The sequence below is a fragment of the Furipterus horrens genome, unplaced genomic scaffold, assembly GCF_987537825.1.
Source record: "Furipterus horrens unplaced genomic scaffold, mFurHor1.1.pri manual_scaffold_4, whole genome shotgun sequence".
Taxonomy (NCBI): domain Eukaryota; kingdom Metazoa; phylum Chordata; class Mammalia; order Chiroptera; family Furipteridae; genus Furipterus; species Furipterus horrens.
Window position 1 is genome coordinate 193887366 of NW_028327174.1, and position 12351 is coordinate 193899716.

At 50.2% G+C, this 12351-nt stretch overlaps 1 protein-coding gene across 2 annotated transcripts in view; it reads right to left on the reverse strand.

Moving 5' to 3' along the window:
• GGTA1 (glycoprotein alpha-galactosyltransferase 1 (inactive)) overlaps positions 1–12351 on the reverse strand; it is a 54215-nt gene that overhangs the window by 26608 nt on the left and 15256 nt on the right. The gene's annotated exons all lie outside the window — the stretch shown is intronic.

The window sequence follows — 12351 nt, forward strand, 5'->3', positions numbered from 1 at the left end:
CCACCCAAGGATACGTTCTACTGATTTTAAAGAGAGAAGAAGACGGAGAGGCAGAGAAACATCTGTCAGTTGTCTCCTGTATCCGCCCCGACCAGGGATCGAACCCATAGCTTAGGTACCTAGATATGTGCCCTGACTGGGGATCAAACCTGCAACCTTTGGGTGCACGGGGGGCTGCTCCAACCAACCGAGCCACCCAGCAAGGGCTCCAAAGCAAATTTCACAGCCTCCTCCTCTGGGGACGTAAACTGGTTGGCCATGAACTTTAAGGTCTGGAAGTGCTTCCCAACAACTTGTTGAAATCTTTCCTGCTGGTGTCATCCCAAGCTGAACAAATTTCACACCTTCTGTCCCAGTCATTCCACTCTAGGTCTCTGCCCCAGATAAAATGCACATAAGCTCGCCAAGGCACATGGGCTAGAACATTCCGAGGACACCCAAAACTGGAAACGATCCCAGGCCCCTCTAGAACGTTCCCCGCTCTCCAGCCCCGCCCCGTGCCCCACAATTCTCCCGGCGCGCGCGCGCGCGCAACATGCCAGCCGAGTGCGCAGAAGCGGGCGGCCACGCGGGAAAGGTGCCCCGGGCTAGGTTGCCCAACATGTGAGCGCCACTTCGGGGAGCATCTGTGCCTCTGCAGCGCTTAGGCCTGCCGCGCGGGCAGGGCGTGCCTGGCAGATGTACTGCGGTCTGCTTCCAATTAAGCGAAATTCGCCCGTTAGTTCCAGTTCCCCCTGCCGCGGCCCCGCCTTCACCCGGCGCACACGCATTGTTGGGGTACAGCCCTTATCAACGGAGAGTGCACAGAACTGAGCTTCGGTGACTCTACGGGGAAATATTTGATGCTGTCCTCCTATCCTTGGGCTTTCCCCCTTGTGTGTCCCATGGAAATGACTGCCTTCAGTGACGAAGCCCATGTGAACGGTGAAGTTATTGCAGTTTCAGGGGCCCCGCTTGGGCCATCTTGCGTGCGTCAGCACACGAAGAAGAATGGCGGTTTGGGCCCCGTGAACACAGCGCTGTTGTCAGACTTGACTGAACAGACTTCCTAAGGCTATGGTCGTGCACTAAGTGGTCTCTTTCTTTTTTATTTTTTAAATTTATTGATTGATTTTAGAAAGACAGAGGAAGGGGGCAGGGAGAAAGACATCCACTCCTTGTTCCACTTATCTATGCATTCATTGGTTGCTTCTTGTCTGTGCCCTGACTGGGGATCAAACACGCAACCTTGGTGTATCCAGATGACACGCAGAGAAACCCAGCCAGGGCCAAGGGGTCTCTCCATAACTGACCCCAATGGAGACATCAGGCATTTGCCCATCAGTCATCTCCCACTGGACCAAAGTGTAGAAGAGACCCACCGCCTGGTGAGGGCACTCCAGTTTGTGGAAGTCCATGGAGAAGTCTCCCCAACAGACTGGACCCCGGATGCTCCAATGCTCAAGCCACATCCAACTGGTTCCAAAGAATCCTCTGAGAAGGTAAGTCATCCCCCATGCATCTGCAGCGTCTCAAAAGAACCACAGTTGGAACTCACTTTTAGCATTTCAAGATGATTATGTGTAGAAGGCAAAAAATCAATTATGCTTGCACTGTGAAAGATTACTCTAAATGCTTGGTTTTTGTAACATTGCCTAAGGCTCTTTAAACATAGTTACAAAACAAAACAAAACCCAGATCCATTGTGATCTTGTTGGGATACTATACCCAGCTCTGGGAATGAACCAACTACAGCTACTGCCATCAACAGGATGAATCTCACATACACAACACTGAGTACAGGAAGTCCTGGATGTTTCCATTCATTTAAAGTTGATAAATAGGCAACCCTATCTATGGTGCTAGAAATCAAGATGGGGGTGGTAGAGCCTGGGGAGGGGAGGTGCCAGAGGTACTGGGGGAGTAGTCATGTTGTTTCTTGAGCTGGTTACACAGGTATGTCCCCTTTGTGAAAATCCATCACACGTGGACCTTTTCCACATGTAAAGAACAAAAATGAACAGGAACCTTCATGTTGAAAGCTTCCTTCTCTTGGGCATTCTGTCTTCCCCTGACACTAGTTCGAGGGTCACAGGACCGTGCACAGCCCTGCTTTTTCCTTCCCTTGGGCTCCCTGCCCCAATGCCAAGCACCACCAAGTACCTCACTAGGGGATCAGGGGAGATCTGCTGCATTAAACAATCCAGAAAATCTGGACCTAAGGTCAATCGGAAGGGAAAGGTAACAGTTTGGACGTCAAGGAGCTGGGGCTAAGGTAAGCTGGTCCTTTTGACAAGCAAGCACTGATCATGGGTCAGATGGATCTCCCATTTTACTGTTTACAAAAGAGCCTCTCCTTTATCTCAGCGATCCTCAGGATCACCCACAGCTGGTCAGGGAACAGTCGAGGCTCTGAGAGCCTCAGTGACTTGCTCAAAGCCACCAGCTGTGGGTCTGGTACTGCTCTTCCCCTTGGCTGCTTCCATGGGACATTTTACAGGTAAATGGAATTAGAGGCTCCAGGCTGTTTAACCACAGCTTGACAAAGCCTGCAAACTGCAAGGCAGAAAATTGAACCTTTAGAGTATCCAACATGATCTTCCTCTTCGCTAGCACTCTCTCGTGCTCAGACTCTCAAAACAAAGGAGCCCACACTTGTGGCCATTCCTTAACTGAGAGGCAGAGAACCATAGCAAATGAGCTTTGGCCACGTAGCTCTGCTAATCAGAGGGGGCCAGAGACTGTCCAGGTAAGAGTCTGTCAGAGAGCAGCCAGCGTCCAGTACCTGTCCATCTGCCACACACTGAGTCAGAGGAGTGCAAGGCCTGGGAGTTCCAGCCAAGGGGGCTATAGCCTGGGTGTGGGGAACCCTGGCTTTTCGACTCAGATCACCTCCTGCTGGCAGAAATGAAGGTCAAGCCCCCTTGCCTCTGCCCTCCCCACACCGGGCTTACTTCTGTGAGGCTATTTCTTGGCAAAGAATACGACAGACCGACAGGTTGCAGGCTGTCACTGTTTGTTTAATTCTAAATATGTTTAGGGCACTCTCAAAGGACACACTTGCCGATGCTTGCATGTGACAGAACAATTTGGCTGGTTTCCTCCTCTGTGTGGGGGATAAACACCATCCTCACCACTTGGGGTGGAGAAGGGGGTTGTGGAGTGTGGTAGTTACAAGCAAACACTCTGGGGCTAGGCTGGCTGGGTTTGCGTCCTGGCTCTGCCCCTTAGGCCATGCAGTCCTGGGCAACTTAACTTTTCTCTGCCTCTGCTTTTACACCTGCAGCCAGGCACCAGGTTGCAGTGGGTTGCGGAATAAACCTCAGCTGAGGAAGTGATGTCACTGAGCCTACGGCCCTCTTTCTTTACAGCATGGGAAGGGCTGGAGAGGGTGCCGGCTAGAGAGACCCTGGAGAGAAAGCAAGATGACTCCGGGGTGCTTGCCAGCGGTGGGGGTCCCTTGATGAGACAGAACCGAAGAGAGGACAGGACAGGTGCAAGAGAGCAGCCCTGTGGGGGAGGATGGAGGGGAGCCCCCAAGACAGGCAGAAGATGCTTCCCCTTGTGAAAAGAGGAAAGAGACAGGGTGGGTGGGTTGGTGGTGAGTTTGGGGGTGGAAATAGGTAGTTGACAAGTTCTAATCCAGAGCAGCTGAAGCGGGGAGGTCAAGGTGGGTGGGCTGCGTGGGCGGCAGACAAGCTGGAGGGCCATGCAGAATCATCGCAGGGAACCCTGAATCCCCACGGTGCTGAGGAATCTGCATTTCACCTTGATGGTGCCGGGGACTCAATCCTTCAGTGACATTAGGCCAAGGGAATTACAGGGTTTGCTTTATTAGAAGGGTTATGTGGCTGCCGGCTGAAGGTAGGTGGGAGAAGGGAAATCTCCAGCTGGGAGACCAACCAGGGTGCTGCTGGCCGGTGTCCAGGCGGGAGAGTGGAAGCCTGAACCACTGGATTGAGCTGGTAGACCACGTGGCAGCCATTTGAGAGAAATGAAGGAAGGGGCATCTTGAGACCTTGGGTTACATGAAATCAATTCTCTTTCAAACTTGGCTTAAATGTCACCTTCTTGGTGAGACCGTCCTGAATTTAAAATGACTTCCCTTTTGTAGTTTACTTATTTAACTTTTACCTTTCTTTCTCTACCGCAATGTCAGTGGTATGGGTGGATACTTTTGTGTGCTTTGTGCCGTGTGAAAGGACCTGTTACAGCACCTGGCATTCCTACATCTTTGTAGGCTACACATATGCCTGGTACAGTGCTCGGCACCTAGCTGCCCAATACTGTGAACTATTTTAAGTGAATGGCAATAATAATATCAACAATAATAGTGAGCCCTGGCTGGTGTGGCTCAGTGGATTGAGTGCCAGCCTCTGAACCAAAGGGTCGTAGGTTTGATTCCCGGTCAGGGCACATGCCTGGGTTGTGAGCCAGGTCCCCAGTTGGGGGCACATGAGAGGCAACCACACATTGAAGTTTCTCTCCTTCTCTTTCTCCCTCCCTTCCTCTCTCTCTAAAAATAAATAAATAAAATCTTTAAAAAAAAAAAAAAATAGTGAGCCAGGGGATCAAGGGAGTGAGGCAGACACGAGACAGTGCTACTCAAAGAGTGAGCCACGAAAGCATCACCTGGGAGCCTGTTAGCCCACCCAGCCCCAGCCAATCAGGATGCCCAGGGTGGTCCCAGGAATCTGTGTCTGCCGAGGGCTGCAGATGATCCCAACGCTCATCCAAGTTTGCCAGACTCTGCCCTGCGATGGTTTCTCAGTTTCCTGGTTGAAGTAAGGGGAGGAGATGGTGTTGCTGTTGATGGGAAAATGGAGTGGAAGGGGTTGAGAGTGGGCGAAAGCTGTCGAGTTCCTTTCTAGATGTGTCAAGTTTAAAGAACCTGCTGGAGCCAGTTCAGCAAAGGTGTCTTAGAGAAACGGCCCGAGGGGGGGAGCCTGATTTGGAAGTTGCCAGAGCAAAGGCAAGAACCGGCAGGTCTGATGTGTGCTGATGAGGACAAGGAGTGGCGTCCTTAACGGGCACCTCCCTGAAACCTGAGTTGGGGGGTGGGGGTGGGGGCACCGCTCAGAAGCAGAACCAGAACAGAAGGGAGAAGGCGGGAAAGGCTGCCAGGACACAGCGCAAGGGCTGCAAGGCAGAACGGGGTAAGCTGCGCTTAAGTCCAGTCTAGGTTCTGAGCGCGCCTGCCTGCCTCCCCGCTGCAGCCCTCCCATCGGACCACTTCTGGCCCCATTTGCCTCGGGAAGAGCAAAGGCCTGGACATGTGCCTGGCAAGGATGCAGCTGTCTGAGAACTTCAAGGACTGTCAGGCAAACAGATGTGGCACAAAGAGGTCCTGTTTCCAGCTCTGCCACCAACTCCAGGCAGCCCTTGCTGCATATGATTGACTCCCACCCCGCCCCCCTCTGCTGGATGGAAAAGTCGGGCTAGTGTGTCTTACTCTGCACTGTTTCCCAATTCTGGGGTTCATGTCACCTTTCCTGCTCAGCCACAGACGCTGGGGGAAGACCCCCTGCACAGGAGCCGTGAGTGGCCTTTGGATGGAGGGGAGGGTGCTGTGGGTAGGGACACCCCAGCCAAAAGGAGTGCCAAACCCATGGCTTTTCTGGCGTATTGGGGCTACCGCCAGAACTGCTGAGAGCTGAGTTCTAAAGAAGCCCTCTCCTCCCTCAGCCCAAATGGGAGGCCCTGGGACCAGCCGGGGGCATCGCACAGGAGGAGAAGTCCACCTCCCTGGATGGCCACTGGCAGTCTTCTAGGTGACAAGAGGGGAATAAACAAGTCCCTCAGGCTTTTACAGCAGTGGTCATCTGTCAACTCTCCCAGGGTCCCGCTAACCCAGCCTCCCACAGGTGGGCAGCCCATTTACAGCATCCATGCCAGACAGTCTCTGCTGAAAGCCTTCTGGTGATGGGGAACTCACCACCTCCCTGGGCACCCTGTTTCATTTCAAGACTATTTTGATCATAAAACACATCTTTCCAGTGTGGCGCTAAGCTCTGCTTCCCAAAACATTATTAATAATAACATGGGTTGCCATTCATTTACATACACCATCTCATCCCACCTGTATTACAATCAGTAATAATCATCTCCATTTCCCAGATGGGGAAACTGAGGCTCAGAGGTTAAGTAACACAGACAAGATCACAGAGCCAATAAACTCTACCTGTCCATGTAGCCTTGACTTTCCCATTGAACCTAACAGCTCCTCAGAGATAGGGCCTCCTGACTCTTTCCTTTCCAACCAAACTCCATCTTTGGTTGATGGAAAAGCCGTTCCCACCAGTATCTATTTATCAATAAACATTTGAAGGACATTTATTTACTCTGTACCTGGAATGGTGTTGGGACAGGGACAGGCACAGAAATGAAGGAGACCAACTCCCTGCACTTTTAAAGTCCAAGTCAGATAAGAGAAACACATGTGCTCACAAATCCCAAATGCTGCCTGCAGAGCTCAGCTACTGCCAGCGTGCCAGTGTGCTACTAGGCAGGACTTGGCACAGAGCCGGGCTGCATGGGTGTCCACAGGGGAGGTCTACCTCAGGGCCCCACCTCACCAGTTTTTTGTTATTTCTTAGGATTTTATTTATTTACTTTTAGAGAGAGGGGAAGGGAGGGAGAAAGAGAGAGATACATCGATTGGTTGCCTCTCCCTTGACCCCACCTGGGGACCTGGCCCGCGACCCAGGCACGTGCCCTGACTGGGAATTAAACCTACAAACTTTCAGTTTGCAAGCCTGTGCTCAATCCACTGAGCCACACGAGCCAGTGCATCCTGTTCTTTTGTTTTACCAGCCTCCTAGTTTTGCTATTTGTGCTGTGCATTTTTATAGTAACCCCTTCTGGTATAAAAATCTAGGAACCATACAAACTGCTTTCCCTGGGGCAGCCCTGGGTTACATCTTTGTAGGTTACTGTCTTACTGCCCCCTTTCACTCCCGAAGGTACTCCCATCTGGAGGATGAATCATAGGGTCAGTCTGTAAAATAAAAGAGGCTTCGGCCCTGGCTGGTGTCGCTCAGTGGGTTGAGTGCTTGCTGGCCTGCGAACTGAAAGGTCACCAACCCGTTCAACTCCTGGCCAGGGCACATGCCTGAGTTACAAGCCAGGCTCCCCGTTGGGGAGCGTGTGAGAGCCAACCCATCGATGTTTCTTTTCTCTCACACATCGCGGTTTCTCTCCCCCTCTTTCTCCCTCCCTTCTCCTCTCTCTCTCTCTGAAAATAAATAAGTAAAATCTTTTAGAAAATAAATTTAAAATAAAGAGGGTTTAATGAAGTCCTCTTCAGGATCCTTTCCTGATTCTAGGATTCAGGGCTTAGGTTTATTTCCTGCTGGTCCCTTAGGTAACCCTCTCCGGCACCCAGTCTTCCCTGAGGCATTTCTGCCCTCCGCGCCCCCTACACCTGTGATGGGAGTGTCTCAGTGCTCTCTGCTTCCCTTGTGCAGGCCCAGAGGTAGTCAAAGTCTAAAGATTAACTGGAAAATCCTGAGGTTGTTTTGCCTTGTTTGGTTTTTTTTCCTCTACTAGATTTTCCCGGGTTTCTTGTTATAAGCTGACTTGAACAGAAAAGGCCTTTCAAGAACGATAAGGTTCCAGGAACCCTAGCAATGAGCTCAAAACAAAACAGAACAACTCTTCATTGAGTCCACCATGGAGATAGCTTTTTTCCCCACCTGTTCCTGAAATGGGACAGGCCTGGCTTCAAATCCTAGTCCCCCCACTTTCCTGTTGTGTGACCCTGAAGCAGTGACTTCATACTTTCTGAGCCTCAGTTTACTTCTCTTTGAACCAGGGATAATAATTCCTTACTCCTTGAGTTGTTGAAAGGATGACCAGGAACATCTGCAAAGTTCCTGGCACGTAGTAGGTACTTAGAAAAAGGCACTTTGTATTATTATCACTGGCGCCTAAGAGATGAGCACTGTCTGCCCCCCATCAAGGGGCAGGAGGCAGGAGCGCATTTGAGTGAGACAGGCCTGGGTGTTGATGAAAGGCATGACCTTGGGCAATCACTTGAGCCTTCCGGGCTCTGTAAAATGAGAGTAACAATGCCTCTTAGAGTACCGTAAATGAGATGGTCACATAAAGTACTTGGCATAGGGCCTGACACTGGAGCAAGTGGCCCATAAATGGTAGCTACTCAATTCCCATTAATGATTATTCCAGAACTCTCCACCTCACAGGCTCTGGCACTACCCGTGTCCTCAAAGAGTCCACTATGTTCCTGTGTCCTAAAAACAAGACCTTCCTTCACACAGAGTATTTCTGAATCTTTCCATCAGCTGGAGCACCTACCACTGCCCATGAGTCAGGGAATGAGTCTGGGTGACTTGCCCAAGGTGACTTAGGTGGGATCGGAGCCATGAATCTCTCCAACCTCCTCCTGCCCCACAGAAGGTCTGCAAGTCACAGATTCAAAGGTGAAGGGAGATATGTGTTCATTTGTTTGTGCATTCATTCAATAAATATGTAGTGCCAATATTTGCATGTGCCATGTGCCAGGCACTGTTCATACTGCTAGGTCTACAAGGATTAGCCAGTATGGCCTCTAGTGGGGAGCTAAGCCCAGAATAAGACTTTCATGCCACCAAAGACAGGCTGCAACTGAGGTCAATGTCCTGTGATGGCAATGACAGGGCACACGAACATTCAGGCACTCCCTTACTCTTGAGCTCCATGGACTTATGGACGGCTCAGAGAGCAGTCACACATGCCATCTTGCCCATGTGGCTGGACAGGCACCCTCACTACCCAGGTCACTTCGTGTTACAGATGAGAAAACTGAGGCACCAAGGAAGGGAAATGACCTGTCCGGACCACTCGGCAATGACAGGAGGAGCCCACTGCTGGTACCCAGGTGCACTTTCTTTACTTTCGGATCTACCCCTGGTGATGTCAGATCATGTCCCAGTCTGGGCCTAGAAAACCTGTTCAAGACTATCAGGGATCTACTGTCTTTGTCTGTCTCTTTTAGTTGTTAATCTGGTGCCCAGGTGTATGACATCTCTCCAGGACAAGTTGCCTCTTAACCACAGCACAAGAAATTGAGGAGCTCAGGGAAGGGACTAGGGGGCTGCAGTTAACCATCTCTTCCTCAAGTTTCCTTATCTGGGCCCCACTGAAAAAGCCCCAGAAGCATCTACCAGGGATGACTTCCCTTACCCACTGCTCTTGAATTATTTGGGGATGCCACGGGGGCTTTCTGATGTAGGCATAGAAATGCCAGCATAAAAATGTTGACCAACCCTGGCTGGTGTGGCTCAGTGGATTGAGTGTCGGCCTGTGAACCAAAAGGTCACCGGTTCGATTCCCGCTCAGGGCACATGCCTGGGTTGCAGGCCAGGTCCAGTGGATGTATCTCTCCCACATCGATGTTTCTCTCCCTCTCTTTCTCCCTCCCTTCCCCTCTTTCTAAAAGTAAACAAATAAGATCTTTAAAAAAAAATAAGTGACCATTGTATGTGGGCTGAAGCTATGTGAAACACTCAAATCAGAAAAGAACATCCCTCACTCAAACATAAACATAAAATAGCTCATAAATGGAGTAAAAACACCTAAATATGTGCCCCACTTAGGAAACATCACGTGGATCTGTCATGAGGAATGTAGTTTGGAATCTCTAATTGGATCCCATTGCCTCTGCCTTCCCCATGGGTTTGGCACCTGGAGCTCTTTGCTCTGGGTATCACCTGCCCTCTTCATGGCTACTGCATCTGTCACTGAGACGTTGGCAGCTCTACGTGCCTTACTGTTCCTCTGCTTGGCACTTGGGGTTCAGAAGTGGCTTTGGAGTTTTTCCTCTCTGGGTGTGGTTTCTTGGCACTCACCGTGGAAAGTCTGGAGGCTGTTCTGTCTGTGCAACCCAGGATGGTTACTGCAGCAGCTTGCTGAGTTGACGTCAGCATGCTAGGCACAGAAGGGCATATCCCACCTGGGGTACTCCTTAATGTTCTACCAAACATTGCTGGGTCTCCACCTTCATGGAAGGGAGTCATGTGACTATTTGGACCAATACCAGTGAGCCCAAGCAATTCATTGTCAGTGCAAGATCCTCTAAGGTCTTTCTCTGTGCCACGGAGTACATTCAAATAGGTGACTCCTCTTCCAGCCTGGCTCCTTGAATGAGGAGCACAGCCCCCAGCTGACCCAAGATACTAATATTAATTACAGTAAGAAATAAACCTTTGTGGGTTTGGCCCTTAAGATTTAGGGGTTGTTTGTCGCTTCAGCGTAACTGATTCCATCCTGACTGATACACTGCCCATCTCACACAGAATAGAATATTCTCTAGATAGGTAGTCTACCCACTTCCCTATAAAACCTTTACCTTCCTCATCATGAGAGGCCTGCAGGAATATAGGAAAGGGAAGTAGAGGCAAGAATGTTTCTCCAATGTCCTGCAGAGAGTTTTTTCTCCTTAGTCACAAAGATGAGTGAACGTTCAGCCAAATTTAAAAGGCATGAGTAGGGAAGCTCAGAGTGTTGTTCTCTATGGTCTCCCTTTCCTATGAAATAGGAAGCAACATCATGATGAGAGCAAGTGGGACTAACAACTAGAGAGCCACCATGTTAGGAGCAGATGGCATGAGCACTGAGACGGGATCCTGACCACCCTGCTGAGATTGTGACAGAGTAGCTACACAGTTTCATTCAGCAGCCCAAGGACAGCAGCAGAGACGGCAACTCGCTGGATTCATTGGCAGTTAGGGACTGACTGGTGAGGGGTGGGCCAGAAAGTCAAGGAGCAGGAAGTGGTTAAGGTGTCCTTGAGGGACACCTGATTTAACTGGCTGATGGGCGGGAAGGAGGCGGAGCTCACAGCATCCCTGTCAAATAGATTCTACTATGATCCCCATTATACAGAGAAGAAAACCAAGGCTCAGAGAGGTGGTATCTCTTGCCCATGCTCAGACAGCTAAGGTCAGAGCCAGAACTAATCCAAGTCCACCTGGCACAAAAACTTAGCCACTGCATGGTACACTTTCAGCCAGAAAGTATTTCACTCTCTCTAGCCGTTCATCGGGCTGAAATAAATATATATATGTAATTAAAGGTAGAACCACCTTTATACCTTCATATACCATTCCAGGCTGTAAACTTCTGAAGAGCAGGAATCTGTACCTAATAATAATAACCCCATTTTACAGATGAGGCAGCATCTCAGTCTGAGCTGAAATTCTGCTCCCAATATTAATTAGTATTATAATAACTATAGTGCAATATGACTTGTTTCCTCTATAATCTCATTTATTTTTTTCCATTTGAAACATTCTCGGAAGGGATCTGTCTGCAGGTTTCATCAGATGCCACAGGAGGAGCCCACAGCAGAAGTACAACCAAGGTTAGACACACCTGTGGAGGCAGGTGCCAGGGCTCCAGAGGCAGGATCCTGTCCCCCATCTATGCCACAGAACCCAGAGTTCCAGGCTGGTACGGGGTGAGGGAACCTATCCCACCTTCATGCTGGGTGGGAGTGAATAATTGCTATTTTAGCCCATCTACACAACATAAATACATAAATATGAATATTTTGATTTCAGCAGTGTGGGTTTGTCTCATTCATCGTAATACACAAGGCACTTGTTTCCCCAGTAAAAAAAAAAAAAACAATTCTCAGGCCCCAGTAGGCTAAGTAGAAAAACATCAGTGGTGGATCACAAATCGGGGTGACAGGAGGGTTTACAGCGGTCACGTCTGGATGATGCTGGTTGGCCCCCTCCCCAGACTCTACATCCCTGAGCACTGACTGGCTGACCATCCCCCAACTAAACTTGCTTTCTTAGCATCTGCACATTGGCTCAGTCCAGGCAGTAGTCACATAATACCCCCTACTGTATATGTTAAAATTTTGTAAATACCAGGCATCCAAAAAGATACAGCAATCACAAACCAGGCAGAGCTCTCTGGATTTCAGACAACCTGGGCAACTGTAGGACTGAGGGACACGGTAGCCAGGGCCAGTGCTCCCTGCTCAGACCAGACAGTTGGTCTCCTTGCCAGGGGCCAGAGCCACGAGCTGAGCCTCAGGGCAGTGCCAGTCTTGGCAGTGCCCCAGTGGGCTGTACGACCTTCTGTAAGTTTTGACTCGCTGAGCCTTGGCTATCTTATGCTCCAAATGTGGGGCTACACCAGATCCAAGTCCAGTCCATAAACATCCACAAAGCACCCACTGTGTGCTGGCACCATGAGGAATGCAGAGGGGCCTGGCCTCGAAGCAGTTAGCTGTTACACACAACAGAAAGAAGTGAGAGTTGAGCTGGAAGCGCCACGGTGTGCTCTGCAGCCGCAAAAGAAGGAGTCAGCGATCCTGCATGGGGCTGTGCAGCCAGGTTTCAAAGAGGAAGAGGCTGT